The 17,103-nt window shown below is 36.9% G+C and overlaps 1 protein-coding gene across 1 annotated transcript in view; it reads right to left on the reverse strand.

Moving 5' to 3' along the window:
- nrg3a (neuregulin 3a) overlaps nt 1–17,103 on the reverse strand; it is a 374,168-nt gene that overhangs the window by 265,744 nt on the left and 91,321 nt on the right. The window lies entirely within an intron of this gene.

The raw sequence follows: 17,103 nt of genomic DNA on the forward strand, positions 1-17,103 counted from the left end.
ACAGGAGATTCAAACTAGACTAGACAAACCAGACTCTCTGATCTTTCTCTCTCCTTCCTTCATCCTTCAGATCTCTTAATGTTTGAAAGCAGACTCAAATTTGAGTTTGAGGAAAGCAGGGCGTCTCAACCCCTCAGTCTGTTAATCTTCATTAAATTTACAACCCCCCAACGTACCCACCCCCCCACCACCACACAAAACTGGCAAGAAAAATCTAAAAAATATGCAGTTCAAATGAGATTGGAAGTCGGATGCAGCAGTAAGAAGTAAAGGCGTATTTACAAGGACACAGTTCAAGCTTTTGTAAGAATTTTTCACTGGACTTGCCAATGTTTGCCATATAAGTGGAATAACACGTTTAAACAAGTAAACTCTTTTTCCATGGCGGTCTATAATTGTGTAATAAATAACACAATCAATAAACCACATGTGAGAACAAAAACTGTGGTTGAGGTTGCTTTAGGAGTCAGTCAAATTGCTCCTTCCTGTCTAGCAAGGTGGTTTGCAGCCAGATTAAGTTAAGATTAAGTTTGACATAGAAATGTCAGTGACTATTTGTACACAATAAAAAATGTATGTATTTGTATGTTTGCTTTGTATGTAAAATAATAGTATGTGTAGTACGTGCACAATATTTTCTAAAGGGCAAATGTTCTTTGTAAACAGTGGGAAATTATCATTAAGTTTATGTAATTGATACCTAAGGTTTGAGTGCAAAGTATGCAGTGCAGAAACCTGAAGTAAACAGTAGAGCATTGCTGTCATAGTACATGAACAGACAGTGCAACAAGGAAGGAGTAAAATCATTAAAGTGTGTTAATAGTTCTGATGGCCTGCAAAAGCTTTTCTTTAATCTGCTTCTTCTGGATTGAATGCTCTTGTAGCACCTGCCTGATGGCAGTTTGTTAAACAAGCTGTGTATAAATGATTTAGTTTGCCTAAAAACTTTAATTCTGACATAATTTTCTGACCTGTATGTCGTTTTTTTCCATACAATGCAAGTCAATCGTAACCAAGATGGTTTGTTTGCGCACATTATTCGAAATATCTTCTTTTGTGTTTCACAGAAGGAAGAATATTATACAGGTTTGGAAAGAGATGAGGGTGAGTAAATTATGACAGAATTAAAAAAAATTGGGAGAACTGACACTATGCAATACGGACCAGACCTTATACCGAAAGTCCAGGCTATGGAAGAACATGATGTAAAATATGTGAATCATTAACTGATGATAAATCAGCCTGAAGGAAAGGAAATATGTAAGTGAAAACACTCTTATCAAGAAGGGCAACTGGCATTCAGCATGTGCATACTAACATCCCTGTGCATAATTTACAGTTTATGTGAGAGGCAGGGAGAGAGAGAGAGCGTGTCTGAATGTGTGCCTTTAAACATGCACACCAGCATGCTCACCATTTCCAATTATGCTTTCTTGGCAGAACTGTGCATATATATAAAGTCTTATCAGCATGTGAGGAGATAGCTGGGATGGTTCACACTCAGCTACTTAAGACAACTCCTACACCCCACCAAAGCACAATGCATGTGATTTACGATCTTGACATCCCAATATTCCTCAAGCCACCCTCAGCACCAAACATGCCAGACAGGGGCAACAAAATGACACCCTGCCTCTTTTACAACATGACATATCACCCAAAGTCCTTTCTTAAACTCGACAGTCTTACAGTCAGCGATACCATAAATCAAACCACATCGCTTTAATAAGGAAGCAGAGACATGACAGAGAAAAGCACCCACTAAAAACCGAGAACACCATCTGCTTCCTGTAGTTTGGACAGTTTGAGAGGATTTGTGTGAGAAAGAAGGGAGATGGAGCAAGCTGTTTGCTGAGGGAGGTGAGAGTACAAACCGAAGTATGGTTTGGTCTTAGCAGAGGGTTTGAGCAGGTTGACTCACTCCAGGATTCTGGGATGGCATGTTCAAGTATTGTCTTCATGCTGAATCTTACAATGCAGTACATGTTCATGTTCTCGTCATTTAGAGGATAAAGTATGCCAATATCACAAAATAAACCCAGTCTTAATTTCTTGAATGAAATATTAAACAATCACACAAGGTGAACATATTTTAAGTTATTCATTAATTAAGTAACTGCATTACTTTGTTTGAACATTTGGTTTTTTTTTGCCATGTCCCCTGTTGCTACGCTAACTTTGAACTTAAAAACTTGCGGTATTTAGGCATTTATTATGTAACATTCCAATTTCAATTTAATTTTCTCTAATGAAAACAAAAACATGTTATCTTAATAAATTAATAACCATTATTATATTATATTATATATAGGCCTATATATTGTAGCGGGTCGAGCAAACGACAGACACAGTGGGAGTGTGTCATTTATTAAATAAATTAAACAGAAAATGTCCATAAATGGGGGAAATGAAGTGTCAAAACAAAAGATCTAGTGTCTTCGTTGTGCCGGGGAGTCGTGAAGGAAGTGAAGAGATGGGATGGGTCCAGGTAAGGGGGCGGTGTCCAGCGGTCGCACGCGCTTCCCTGTCTCCATGGGTCGAGGCACGATTGGGCGGCGGTTTCGGCATCCCGACCTGTCCCCTCCCGGCCCCAACAACGGAGGGAAGTGGCATCTTCGGCAACCTGGTCCGTCAGCGGCGTCACGTGTCTACTCCGCTCGGACCATGGGTCCGGCAACTCGCAGCTCTGGGAGCGCGGGAATCCCTCCGCGCTCCCTTCCTGGACCCACGAAGACACCAGTGTGCATGCACAGGGAAGAGTCCGGTCTCTCGAGGAGAGGCGCGCTCAACATTTAAAGGGACAATGTGTAGTTTTTTAGGTATTTTATTATCTAAAATCAATATTTTTATTCATAAATATGTCCTCAAAGGTGTACAAATACCTCTGCCAATTATCTGACTTATCCTCGTAAATGAAGAATTTATTATCTTTATATACATGTAGGGTAGGTCCACGGAGGCTTCCATGTAGTTCCACCATCTTGAAAAACTATAATAGCAGAGAGGGTCAAAAAGTACTAGGCCAACGCGTTTCCACAACACGTTTTCGTACAGAGCCAGCGTCACGTAACTGAAAGCAGCAGAAACGGAGGAGCAGAGCAGAGTAGAGCAGTGAGAGGCGCTTGTCACTGCCCCGGCAAGTCAGTCAGTAATTCATATTGTAACATTCGTTTGTTCGTTGTGTCAAGTTGCAGTTTGTTTGAAATAACAAACCTGTTCACTCGAATGAAAACTCAACGAAGTGCTATTAGAAGACATCCTGTCATATCTTTTCGGTACATAACAGCTACCGTAGATGCAACACGCATTTGAAAAAGCGAAGCATTGGAGAGCACAATTCGTTTGAATGCAAAATACAATTTCACTGCTAGATGGGAGAAATTCCTACACAATGTCCCTTTTGAATTACTGAAAAGGGAATATGGGAAGAGTCCCTTATAGGGAAACTAGGCTTCATGTTTATGCAAGCAAACGCTTTGCTAAAGCGATTTAATTTTCAGCTCCTCATATCTAAATAATGCAAACGTTTTCATCAAAAAGCAATGCAATAATCCCACAAAGTAGCCATTTTGATGCGAACACGGTCTCTAAATAGCAAATGAAACTGCAGTCACCAACAAGCCTTTTCCCCAATATACAAGAATGACCATTTTTGAATCCAGCATGCATTAGCATTTGAATAGAGATGCTACTGTATAAAGTACTATTTTGAACAAGCTGTTGTCCATGTTCAGGATATTTCTTTATTTATCAAGTTCCTCAAGCATAGAAAGCTGAAAATGTCCTAATCTCTTTGACTGACACAATAATGGAAGCACGATTTGTTGGAGTTGGCAAGCACAGCATCAACGCAAGAGCATTGCTCTCTCTCTCTCGTTTATTTTCCTTTAAATTCCTCTTCTGTGGGCAATTTCATTTTCTTGCACTATCTTTGAAGTTTAAATCAAGGTCTTCTGCATACGCCAGCTGGATGAATTGATTTCATGTTGATGAAAGATTGTTCCTTTTAAATGTCTAAGCGTGTATCTGCGTATATCTCTAAGTGCATTTATCCTTTTGTTTATTCATGTGCGTCATTGTGGGGGTTTAATCCGAAAAGCCGTGCGTGTTCTCTCGTGGTCAAAGAATATTAAGAGATAAGTGAATGAACATTTCTCTTTACATCATTTACCTCCCGTACCACTGAGGATGATGTCACTTACACTTTTAATCAGTTATTTGTGTGTTGAGTGCAGGCCTTCAGGAGATTACTGAAAATCCGCACTTAATTACTAATTACTTAAATAATACTGAAGTTAAAAAGGAGATGAAAACTTTGAAGTAATCAGAATTCGCTACCGTTTAGACTCGAGTGAATGGGTTTTTATAATAAAAGTTCCAATGAAAAGCGGCATTTAACACCCGCTCGCACACAAATTCCACTGTTATAACCACTACCTTCTATAGAGACTGCGGATTGGCCAATGTGATCGCTTAATTTCCATAGTAACTACTTTAAGAAGCAAAATAAGAAACAACTGATTGTGTTGGAGATAAATTTCAAGATTATATGCGACTCATCCATCTTTGTGGTTTTAGAATCAAATTCCAGAACACTAAATGTAGAAATATTTACTTAAACGGGAAAAGGATTTTTGTTCTCTTAACCATAATGTTTATATCAGAAGCTTTGTGTATATGAATATGTTACTCTTTGGCTAGGCAAATTTCCAGGAGATGGAGAGGACTGCAATGTCTGAAGAGCAGACTGTTTCGTCTAACATTTCTCTAACAAGGGCCACTATGTGTGGTATAATCTGTTCATTAAAACGTTATCATGAACCCCTTGAATTTAAATAATTTATACACCAGCATATTCTGCTAGTGGGCATTTCTCTATATTGCTAGTAAAATAAGACTTTTTTTGGGACACAAGAAGAGATCCCTGTTTCTTTCTTATGCTCACACTAGTCGCTTAAATGTACTTAACATGTGAATTGTTTGAAAAAAATAAGTGTTGTCTAGTTAATGTGTTAATGGGTCGCTCGGGCACACATTTGCACCCCCTCCAGCTGGTTCCTAGAAACGGTTCTGGAAACAAGTATAATGAATACCAATGATGACATTTAAAGTTTTTGTTCACCCAAAATCACTTAACGTTATGTCCTTTCAAATCTTTGCTTCAGTGCATTTGCTTTTAAAACAATGTTGTGGATCCCAATGACTTAATTCATATAATTGTTTGTATTATATAAAAAAAAAGTAATATGAGTTTGAACTTAAGGTTAGTAATCATTTTTTTCAATTTTCATTATTGGGTGAACTATCACTAAGCTAGTGCAAGAACACACATGCAAGTAAAACATACATGCAAGTATGACCTGCAGTGAGATCATTTACTGTAACATCTACTGTTCCTCTGTGAATCTAGAAATAGAATTATACATCAGGCATTGCACTGGAGAGATAATGACGCAAAACTATGACACGATAACAAACATCAATATGTTTTTAATATGTATAAAACATGTAGACATTTTGTTTTCACCACATAAACTGTAATAAAATCCAGTTTGCTGTGCTAGCACTGACTATATCAGCCCTGAATATGAGCCACACTGGCACATATGCATTTTCATTCCAACGCTAATAGTGATAAGCCACTGATGAAATCCGGCCTTTGCCCTTTGAAGGCAAAATAATAGTGTATCGCCACTGGCCAAAGCGGATTTTGGACTTCTCAAAGCTGCCAAATCTGCATACACGCAAACCTCTTGAACTTGTAACAGAGGCTTGTTACAGTTGTTAATCAGCTATTGACAGAGCTTGATAACCAACACGACTGGCAATTACCCAGAGGGGCTTATCAAGGAACAAATGCACAATTAGGGCTTGTGATTTCAGTTAGACTGCTAAACCAAATGTGTTTTTTTACCTTTTGTTCTGCTTTTTAACACGCAAACTGTGACTGATGTAAACCGGCCCACTAACGTTGCTGTTGAAAATTTTAAAAAGTCATTGCACAGCCACTCTTTTCTCGCAGTCTACAAGGGCTTTTTTTTACCCTACTTTTGTACACTCCCTCTTTCATTCCGGCTTTTCATTACTCCTGCACTCTTATAACAGTGGCCTTATTGCAGCTGCACTATGGAGAAGCACAATGGCAGGTTTTTGCTGAGTCAGTTAACTTGGGTGTTTGTGTGCAGCCTATGCGTGCAAGTTTATGCTTGTGAAGTCAGGCAGGCCCAGGCAACACACAATGACTCACTATAGATGAGGAAACTATTACCGTGCTATTTTTAGCCTCTACATAGATGCTTTATCATCCCCTCCCCATCCCCCACTCCTTCTATTCATTTGGCCAAATATTGGTGCAAGCTTCCAGTGTTTTGCAAGCACTGCAGTGTGGCTGCCAGGATGTTAATCAATCGCAAAAGACAGTGCTGCGCGGGGTGAGATTCAATCTGGAACATGTCAAATGGGGTGTCAAGCAGACCAGGTAGACTTGTCACAGTCACATCTGAGCAATCTCTTTTCTGAACAACAAGAAATGAACACTGAGGAAATGAATACAAATTTCTTCATCCATCTCAATACTTAGTAGCCCAATACATTAGGAGTGAGGAGCAAAGCCATTATCTGTAAATGTATCGGTTGCAATGAAAAATGTATCAGTTTCCGAAAAACTATATTTGTATAGAAATAAGTGGGTGGGTCTTAAATCAGAAGCATGCCATAACAAAGGAAAAACCTTATTGTTAGATGTAATACAAGTTATAATTTCTATTGTAAAAATTCCTTGTATAATTCATAAAACTATTTTCTATTTTCAAGTAAAATAAATTTTAAAAAGCCTTGTAATCCATGCAACTATTTGTATTATAACCTAAATCTAAAATATATGCAAAACTGTGAAAATAAAAGTAAAATAAAAATGACCCTTGTGTTGTAAAAAATAATATATATATATATATATATATATATATATTAGGGATGCACCGATACCACTTTTTAAGGGTCGAGTACGAGTACCGATATTTTTTTCCTGGTACTCGCCGATACCGATACCGATGCCTGTTGTACTGGTGGGTTTTCTCGTTTTATGTGGCAATTTTCTAAGAACAACACAATGAGACTAATGAACAAATCAGCATCTTTATTTTCAACAACTTAAATAAACTTAAAAAAATAAATCATTCTTATTGTGCTTATCACAAATTTTCAAAGCCCAAATTTCACAGTGTCCAATAACCTCCAAAGGGCAAAACCAAGGACATAATGAATGTAATTTTTACCTGCCTGTCACAAAGTTGTCAAAGTTCTAAAGAAATCACAGACAACAAGACAATCAAATTTGTCATAAAGTGCCAAAGAAATCACAGAACAAATGTTTAACATAACACTGAGTAACAATGTAATCACAGCCGAAAGTGTAAAGTGAAATATTAGAGTGTACTATTAAATCTAGCAACACTATAACTGCAGGAAGAGTGCTCATAAGAATTAAGAAATATAAGCTAAGGATATACGTGAGGTATCGGTCTTTGGTATCGGGGTATTTTTACGAGTACGAGTACAAGTACATGAGCTTGGTATCGGGCCCGATACCGATACTGGTATCGGTATCGGTGCATCCCTAATATATATATATATATATATATATATATATATATATATATATATATATATATATATATAACAACCTTGATGTAAGTAAAATAAAGTAAAATGTTTAATTCACAAATTTGTATTTTAGCCATATTGGCGTCACAGACTCACATGGCACTGTAATTTTAGATTTGTTCATTAAAAGTGGTGATTTATCCTAGTGCTTGTTGGAATATTCACTAAAACATTATTATTATTGGTAGCACTTTATTTTACAGTCCTGTTCCCCTATGTTATTACAATAACTGGGTAATAACTAGGTACTAACCCTGAACCTATCCCTAAACCTAACCTAGTTTATTAGGTATGCACACTGTAGTAAGTTCATACACGTACTATAAAACACAAAGTGCAACCTTTTATCCTATATATATATATATATATATATATATATATATATTCATACCGTTTTTTATACAGTGAGATCTCATACAGTGAGATCCCATCTTCGTGTGGAGCATACCGCTCTTGTTAGGTTCCTTGTGCATACAAAAATCTCACAGGATTATTACAAATAATGGCAAAAGGAATGTTTGGAAATTGAAACTGATATTCCCTACCAACACACTACAGACATAAATAACTGGCTTAAAACCTTTTCTTTGTGTGTGAAAATACTGAAGTGCCTAAGACTTTTGCAGAGTAGCGTTTATAAATATGAAGATAGATAGATATGACCTTGTGGCTTTGAGCTCATCCCTACTATGTCACCACAGGTAAACCAGTAAAAAGTCGCATTAAAGGGTGCTACCAAGATAGCTTGTTACTGCTAGTCTACATTAGCGGCAAATGACTCATAAAGAAATGGCCTTTTAGACATTAATAGTGAGGCTATCGCTAGATAAACAAGATCTTCTGTCACTACATGAGGCAAAAGCTAAAAAGCTAAACCCATATGCTAAATGAGCCGCCAAGGAATGTATTGCAAGAAAAGCAAGGCAGTGTAAGTCAAAGATTCAAAGAGGACGGGGGGATATTTGATACATGTGGATGTTATTTCCCCCTTCATTTCCCCCTCCCTTTGATCATATGAAGAATTATTATACTAGGTCTGTGGTGGTGAGGATTAAAAAAATGAATGCAAAGCCTTGTATGCACATGCCCCATGTCTGATTGTGATTACATGAAAGAAGAAGAAAAAAATCTGCAAAACGGCTTGGATTGACCTGGCATTTAAAGAATATGAATTAAAAAACATCCAATCACAAAAGGTTACAAAATATCTTCAAGATATGACCATCAAAAGCGAACTTGAAAGAGATTATATGCAATGTCCATTACTAGGAATCCTTCCGTTCAATAAGGGCTGAATATTTCTTGGAAGACACCTGCACCTCGGGGAAGAAAGATAATACGATATACCCAAAGTGCTCTTGTTGCTTTTAACTGAGGCTGATAAAGCTGGGTTAGCTCAGTCAAGGTCACACAACAGTAATCTACACAACAGAGGGTTTGATTCAACAGGGCCCACCAAAAGTGTGATAGACAAAAAGATGTAAGAGGAGTCAAAAGGGTTACTGAAATGGATAAATAAAAATGCTCTTAAATGCATTCAGATAGAGGTCACATATGCAGGTGCTCTGTGGCTTGCCAAATTACATATTCAGGAGTTTGAAGTTTCTTTACAGTCAAGGACAAAAATAATGCCACAGTAACCATGGTCAAAATTAATACTCGCAAACCAGCAAGTGCATAATACATATTTAATACAATATTATACTGTATCAATTGTTACACTATATTTTTAAAAAAGAAAATTGATTCATTTATATAACATGATTTATATTTTATATTTTCAATTGAATTTATAAGTATGTCTAACTTTATCCACATCCAGTATACATGTATATGACGACACTATTCATTCATCATAATCATATGTGGAAAAATGTTACTGCAAAACTTAATCCAGGATCCCATCTCTTAGCACAAGTCCCACAAAGGTACGGCTTGACATATCCAGGCCACCATTAAGATGATGGCTTTGTGCCTGTGGACCTAGCATCCTTCTGAATAGCTCATTTTCAGCTTACGCTCATCACTTGGCATGATAAGGACACCACACCCCTATTGTTTCATGCTCCACATGAAAACATCATTCAGTTTGTATTAGAATTCTACATAAAATAAAACTCTCTCCAAGACGTGTTTTGACTCTCCACCCACGTATAAACTGACAGGTTGACAAATTGAATCCTACAATTGCAAATGTCTGAAATCACCCATCTGCAACATGTAATTGGTGAACAGTGTATGGTAAAACGAGTCAACAATGACATCATCCACAGTGTTAAATACTGAGCTCACCGCAATAAGAGCCATAATTCCAGCTGAGCAGGCATCTGTTCACTGGCTCCACTCTGAAAGGCAATGCAATGGCGTGTGTGAGTTCATGTGTTTAGAAAGATTGACTGTGATGACGGGGTCATGTTCATTGTGCATTATGAACATGAACCATCTGTGGCCTTTAACAGTCTCATTCACACTCATTTGGAGTGGGAAGTTACATGATTTTGCCTATATGCACAATAATTGGGATAAGTGAGAGCAAGAAAGTCATATATTGCAGATGAATTCACAAAATAAATAGTAAATGTATCATATAAATGCCAATATTGGCCTTGACACATGTGACATGCCTATCTCATTAGTATAGCCTGTTCTTCTAGGGCTAACTCGGGCCAACTCTATCTCAACTTCAAAATGCCAGTCGCAAAGCAGCATGTAATGATACCAGCACCAATTACTCCCATTGTTGTAGTTCCTATGGAGACTAGGTTCAAAGGTTTCAGAAGTCAAGAGTGAGCTCCATGGTTCAAAGCACCTTTCTGAACTTCTAGCCACAATTCAGCACATTTGAGGTTTCAATTCCACACCAACCACTGCATTATGAGCAGTCCTGTGACAAACATGTATAATTGCTTGGCTAATGGAAAAGTAAAAAAAAAAAAAGGAACAAGGGTCTCAAACTCAAATTAACTGACACATACAAGTGTTTCTACAACCCTGAATTTGAACTAGATGCTGTTATAGGTGCAGTTAAAGAGTTATTGAGGGATAGTTTAAGTATGATAGATAGTTTAAATATATAAGGACTAAAAAACAAAGTTTAAAATGGATAGAGTAGGGGTGATGCATACCATGTTTTGTGAGAATCAGAAAAATGTCCTGAGGAGCTCAAAAAAGTTAGATTTCAGAGAGAATTGAAGACAAAAAAAATGAATCAGAGATATACATTTGGTAAGGTATGACACAAGAAATCAGGGGGAAAATGTTAAGGCTTGTTAATCTTACAGTTCAAGAGATATAACCCAAAATACAAAAGTGCTTATTATAGTGCCTAGTGGATGTGTATCAATGACCTTGAGTGGTGAGTGGGATATCTACAACTCTACAAAATGTATTTTGCTGTATGGTCTCTGATTTGCAGACAGAAAAAGAATAATCATTACATTAGTTTACATTTTGTTGTAGGCCTGTAATAAGTCATGTGGAAAAATGCATTTCTAGTTTATCAATTTTTTAAGAATTATCTAAGACTATGAGATTACATTAAAGGCCAAACCAGAAATGGAGAAAAAATTAAAATTAATTTGAGGACTTGAAAAGGGCAGTAATATAAAACCCCTGATTTAATGTCAGAATATGGCAAAAAAACCTGTCATCTCGGTAATTCGATTTTTTTTACATGAAATGTAACATGGATTTGTAATATCAGACTTTCTATTAATAGCGGCTATCAAATGTACACCAATGTGTTTATTTCACGCCATAAACACATTTGGCATCTTAACAGCTGTCATTTAGTGTCCAGGAATTACTTATCAGCAAGCCATTGAAAGTCATTTCAAATTACTCTTAATAACTCACTTGAACATAACCACTTTAGGAGGAAATGGAAGGCTATTCATCATTGTTTACTGACAGTGACAGAGGTTCCTCACTGGAGGTGAGCACAAATCAATCTAATCTACAGCACATCATATTATGTGTGCTGCAACTATACACAGAAAAATCCATCTAACAAGTATTTGAAAAATGATTGCAACTTTTTTAAACTTTCTATACATGTATCCTTTCTGCCTTGCATTACTGCATATGTACAGTAACATGGACATACTTGTCAAGTGTTACTAATCTTTGCTAATCACACCGATGATCCACTGTCTTTAAGCATATCCGTACGAATATGTGAGATTCACATTTTTTACACTGAAAGCTTAACAGATTACTAAAGTACTCAGTTACTCAGGGAATATGAAGAGATCAATATTTTCAAAACACAAACATTTTAAAAGTGTTAAGAGATGCCAAAGTTGGAAAATAGCAGAAAAAAAAAACATGAAAGATCAAACGCTTTTAAACCTCACGAATTTCAAAGGAATTACATTTGGTTTTGTATCTCATTTTGCTCTCCGACAGAGTAAACCACATGCATTTATTTTTCTCTCCAAATTTCTCTCATTAGTTTACATACAGGTTACCTAAAAATGATGTCAGGTGGTGCAAGAAGCAAACAACCCAACAAAATGACCATCAAATTTGCCTGCTCTAAGGAGGTCTTAAATTGTTCATAAAGTAGTAAAAGTAGTTTTTGCAGCCAGCTCAAGAACTGCAACACAAGATATCAGACATCATCAAGACATAGATCTTCAATTTAAAAATGGAGAAAATCAATGGTTTCCTTTAAGCAGGCTATATGACCAGCCTGTGGCATTCTGTATGCTGTAATGGAAAACCTAGATTAAAGCTTTTAGGCCAGTGCCACACGACAAAATCAGATCCACTGGAACAAACTAGCATGGGAGGTTTGCCCTGTGAACCAAACATTGAGAAAGGAATCTCCTGGCATCTTCCTGTCGACAGCGCTCAGAGGAAAGCGAAAATAAAATGACTTTGCAACCACTGATGTCCAATCTGGAAATGAACTAGCTCTGTCCAGCTGGGCGTAAACCCTGATGATTCCATTAACTGAGAGGGATTGTACTGTAATAGAAACCAATACTGACCCGCTGCAGAATACGTAGTCGGCAGTTGTGACAACGTATGTTGCTTGTATTCCATCATGTTTTGATGGCTGCTGGGACAAAAAGAATGACTCACCTCAACAGTGCAGAAAAGAGTTGTGTATTAGTCACACAGCAACTTATGTGTACCTGTCTCACACAATAACACATTCTAAAGTGGCGTGTAAGAGAATTGATTTGCCATTACTTATGGAATCACTGAAAACACGCTCCCAGAGGTCAATGGGGTAAGTGAAGGCCACAAATTTTCACATATAAATTAAGGTTACAAGAAAAATACAGAGCTGAATGTCATTGGACTGTTTCTTTCACAGTATAGCGATTTAGAGGGCATCATTATGGCTTAAATGTATTCACAGCGCCGCCGCTCCCACCACGCGCATCACGCGCTGTGCGTAGGGCACCAAGTGCTGAGGGGGGCACCAAAAATAGCCTAATGAAAAATCAATCATCATATCATAGTCATAATAATTATAGTGCCGATATTATTTCATTATAGAAATATTATTAGGCACTTTTTAGGGATGTATATAACAAGACAGGCGGAACAAGAGTATTTAATTGCTCTAGAAAGTAACGATGGTGCCGCCGCCGCCTCAGTGTTCCGTTGGATTGCGCGTTAAAAAGTTAAAGTTAAACCGGCAAAAATAAACGTTTTTTTTTCCCGGGGGCGGGGGGCACCATAAAGGAATTATGCTTAGGGCACCAAAATGTCTAGCAGCGGTACTGTGTATTCATGAACGTTTGCAGAGATTAAAGGTCAAACAGAAGACATGTTTTACTGTTTTGTCTTTATCTCTTATGATGCCTAGCAAAAAGTTTTCTGGAATTCCACTGTAAAGCTGTTGAATACTGATGCAACAAAACCCCCATAGTGCTGAGTCAACAGTTTTTTTGCAGGTGTATTTGTGTACAAGCAGTATCACGTGACAGTAATGTCTCATTGTTGTACTGAGAAGTACTAATACTGCAATTCAGTCACCCTGCTGCCAATTATAAATATTTCATTGGTAATTTTAATCACAGTGCTGCCAGCCTATACAACATTGCAACAAATACTAACCCTTAACCCTATAATTCACCCCAACCTTAACCTTAACCTTATTGACTAAGTGATTGAGCTGACTTGAACTAACTGTATATTAAATCAATCAAATAAAAAAAAATTAAGATAAAAATTAAGGAAAAAATAAAAATAGAAAAAAAAGGAAGAAAGAAAAATATAATTAAAAAAACACTAACCCTATCATCAAACAAACATAACACTTATATGCAAAAATTACCCAGAACTAACTGCTTTGGAAAAAAAACATCACGCTTAAGATCATTTCTGAATAAAATGAATTGTAAAAACAAGAGAGAAGTAAGAAGCAAGTCAAACGTATCTGAATTGATAAAGTAGAACATTAGCCTAAGGGTAAACCTTAAATTAATACCGCTTCACTTAACTGGTAATAAGCATTCATTGTTTTCACTGCATACAGAGTACAGCTGAGAGTACGAACATGTTATTAGGGCCAAATAATTCAATTTTAAATATTAATCACTTGACATGACTATTCAAAATAATAATAATAATAATAATAATATCCTTTATTTTATAAAGCGCCTTTAAAAGCAGCTTCTCAAAGCGCTGTACACACAATAAACAATTGTTAAAAGCAAAACACATCAACAGGTAAATGCAAGTTTAAAAAAGTATTTAAAAGTGGCATAAGTCTGGGCTTCTCTAAGTTCAAGAGGCAGAGAATTCCAAAGGACAGGTGCATAGAAGGAAAAAGCCCTGTCACCCATAGATTTTAAGCGAGTTTTAGGAACCACCAGCATGCTCGATTGTGAGGAGCGCAATCTGCGATTCGGAGTGTAGGGGAGCAACAGTTCAGATAGATAATGGTTAACAACCCATTGATCTTTATTAAGAGTTACACAATTGAGGACGCATCATCAAAACCTAACCAAATAAAAGACTCTCTTCCCCACCCCTCCAAATAAAATGTCTGGAAGACCACTAATGCTTCCAAAGCTAGTCACCTTTCATGATCAGCACTTGAGATTCAATTAAAATTGAAGCGGCAAGGAGGCTAGCGGCGGTGGCAGTGTGGAGGCTGGAGCCCGAATCCTTTGCTGGGTAATTACACAAGTTTGTGTCAGGAGAGGGGAATCTTTGGAAAAGCAGGGACAGGTGCAGAGAGAGCCAGCATGGCGTGCTGACAGTAATTGCTCCTCCGAAGGAGAATAAACATAGGAGAACATGTGTAACCATGAAAGGAACACGAGCAGTCCAGATGTAAAAATGACTGATAAGTCTTGCTTACATCTGGAACCAGACAGATTGAGCTTAAGTAGGTTTTGTTGTGTTTGCATATTGCTCGAGATGAGCTTTTTGTGTGATAAGATCTCATTCACCAGGTGCAAAAAAGCATTTTACCCATCGTTTTGGTGTGTGGGTGTTTATTTCGTTGATGGGATAGAATAAGATCTTCACACCAGAGATACAGCAGTGTGCGTTTTTGGATCTCATCCACCATTCAACATTTTCCCTAGCAGCTCTTTGTAAAAGAATGCCTTCCTCAGAATAGTGTGCCGTCAGCTGAATGCGAGAGAGCAATGGGAGACGCATTATCCAGTTATATTAGAATGGCGGAGCCGTACTCAAACAATGAGCCAAAATGCACAACAAGCAAAGAGCTTTTCCTAATCTCATTTTAATGACATATGCTTTGCTGTTACGGTAAGCCACAGGAGTCACAAACGCTCTCTGTGAGTTTTGCGAAGACAATAAAAAGTCAAAGATATAAGTCATGGGCGCCACACAGTCACTGCGGCGTTGGGAGGAAATTAAATTCAGCTAAGAATTGCTTTTCTAGAGCCATCTTTACAGTGCAAAAAAGCAACATCTTAAGAGGCATCTATAAATCACAATCACAAGAAATTATGTATCACAAGCTTGCAAGCTGAAATGTTTATTCTTGCACACAGATAGTAGAAACTAAAAAGTTGCGGTTCAAAAGTTTTGGCTTAAAATATTTTTTAGAGTCGAGTCCAAGGCCCGAGGTCATAGTTTTTGGCTCTTGAAAACTAATTTGTTCTCAAGCTTTTAACACGTTAATGCCACTCTTTGTAATTTAAAAAAAATAATAATTGTATTTGTTTAAACTGCTCTTTTATAGCACTTTTCAGTTTTGAAAGTCAGTTTTGCATCTGGTTTAAATGTGCTTTATGAATTAAAGGACTAGAACTTAGGTTGCCATTATTTCAACAACAATAGAGTACAAACGGCAATATTGTGAAATAGTTTTACAATTAAAAATGTCTTCTATTTTAATCTGTTTTAAAATGTAATTTATTTGTGTGTTGGCAAAGCTGAATTTTCAGCATCATTACTCCAGTCGTCAGTGTCACATTATCCTTCACAAAATATTCTATGATATGGTGAGAAAGTTTTTTTCTCATTTGTTTCATTTTTATTATCATCTTCCCTGTTTAAAACAGTTAATGTTTTTTGTTAAAAATATATTAGCTTGATATTTTGGTGGAAATTGTTTTAGGGATTCTTTGATTAACAAAGTTCAAAATAATAGCATTTATTTGAAATATAAATTAATTTCCTTCTGACCCCAAATTTTTAAACAATACTGTAGATTCCATCAAAACCACAATTTCACCCCACAACAAACTTAACACCACTTCTGATGGGTGGGTTCACAGAAACCTGTCGTACACCACTGAAATGAGTATCAGTACATGAGGTTCCAAGACCTCTTGTGAAAAAAAAAAAAAAATCATAGGATGAAAAACATATCTTCAAATATTATCTCAATATTATAACTCTCAATGTCTTTAATGTTATGTTTGCTTTTTTTAAATTATGATAAATCATTTGGTAAATGCTTTTATCCAAACTGACTTGCAAAGGCTGAAAAAAATCCAACGGCTGTTCTATACGTAAGCATCAGTGTCTCAAACTTGATGCTGGCAGCTATTGCCAGTCGGTGGAGTGAGACAAACAAAGGTGTAACGCGGACTCTCTCGGGTTCACTGATGACCAAACACACAACTGCGGTCTGGATCACTTACGCTCTGTATCAAGTTATTGTACTTTAAGGGGCATTCACACTTAAAAGGTTCTTATGCTTACAAACACAAGATGCTGAAAGAGCAGAAAAAATGCAGCATAATAATAAAAAATATTGCACATGTGTGCACACAAAAATATAATTAAAAGGCAGTATTTTTGTAAACAGAATAAAAGTCCTTCAAATGTCCTTGCCATGTGTGTATTCTGTAGAAGAATATCTAGTTTCATTCTAATTACCGCATACCAATTAACTGACGAGCTGTTTTAGCGCCTTACAAAGTCATGTAGGTTTTTCTCATGTGAAAAAAATCTATAAAACCTCCAAAACAAGCTCCACAAAATAATTATTCA

This window comes from Siphateles boraxobius, unplaced genomic scaffold (assembly GCF_051911475.1).
Source record: "Siphateles boraxobius isolate OS27281-9 unplaced genomic scaffold, OSU_SipBor_1 20, whole genome shotgun sequence".
Lineage (NCBI taxonomy): Eukaryota > Metazoa > Chordata > Actinopteri > Cypriniformes > Leuciscidae > Siphateles > Siphateles boraxobius.